This window comes from Gossypium hirsutum, chromosome A01, assembly GCF_007990345.1.
Source record: "Gossypium hirsutum isolate 1008001.06 chromosome A01, Gossypium_hirsutum_v2.1, whole genome shotgun sequence".
Classification (NCBI taxonomy): Eukaryota; Viridiplantae; Streptophyta; class Magnoliopsida; order Malvales; family Malvaceae; genus Gossypium; species Gossypium hirsutum.
Window position 1 is genome coordinate 39,364,633 of NC_053424.1, and position 1,222 is coordinate 39,365,854.

Sequence of the window (1,222 nt, forward strand, 5' to 3'; positions counted from 1 at the left end):
TTTGGAAATGAGTTAAGTTGAATATTGAGATGTGATAAAGTTATAAAAGATATTCATTGGGATGTTTGAGAATATGTGTACTTTCGGCCAGGTTACAGCTTATACATGAATGAAAATGTGGGTTACGAATATGTGAGTTGATGTTATGTATTATACATGTTAATATGTGATTTATATCTGTTTGAAATGCAAGTATAAATTCAATTAAGTGATTATTGCTTATGAAATCAAGAAAATGGGATGTATGTGTATACTTGTAGAAATGTTTATGTATTTGTTTTAAGATAAGAAAGTGATTTTGTAGATCGATGTGAAAGCAGTAATGAATTACAATTTTTATTGATGAGCTAATGTTTATATGGACATAATTCAATAAGAGGACTAACCTAGTCGCTACTAAGATTTTCGAGGACGAAAATCCCTAAAGGGGGGAAGAAATGTAACAGCCCGATTTTGGGCCTAGTCGGAACAGTGGTTTCGGGACCACTATTCTGAGGCCAGAGAAAATTATTTTAGTATTATTTTATGTGTTATAATATAATTTTATAAGTGCATGTAAATTTTGGTAAGTTAATTTTAGCGATTTCTAGTCCAATTTCGAAAAAAGAGTAAATCGCGTAAAAGGTAAAAGTTGTATTTTAGTGCCTAAAGGTGTTAATAGACTAGAGAACTAAAATTGGAGGCATTTAAAGGGAAATTGGACCCTTTTTAACTGTGTGGCCGGCCAAGGGGAGACAAAAATTTTAAAAAAGCCAAAATTTATGGGATATTAGGTGACTTTTGACAAAATAGGTAATAAAATAAAAATAGGATGATATCATCCCTTTTTCATCTTCTCTCCACCGATTTTTCCAGCCAAGAAATGGGTTTTGAAAGCTTCATATTTTCAGCAACTTTGAGGCTTAGCAAGTAAGTGATTTTAATGTCTTTCTTGAAGATTTTTACATTTTTGTAACCCCTAAAGCATGAGCTTTCATAAGAGGGGACTATTGTGCAAAATGATGAAGAGTCTAGGGTTTTGCCATGAGAGTAAATGTGTTGTTTGTTGTGTTTTTATGGAATATTATGAGTTCTAGTTGTCTAATAAACAACTTTTGTGAAAGAAATTGCATGAAAACACCTTAAAAGGGGCTAGATTGCTAAGTTGTAAAATGAGTTATAAATGTGTGAAATAGTTGAAATTATGAGTTGCTATAGTTATGAAAATGGTTCATCTAGACTC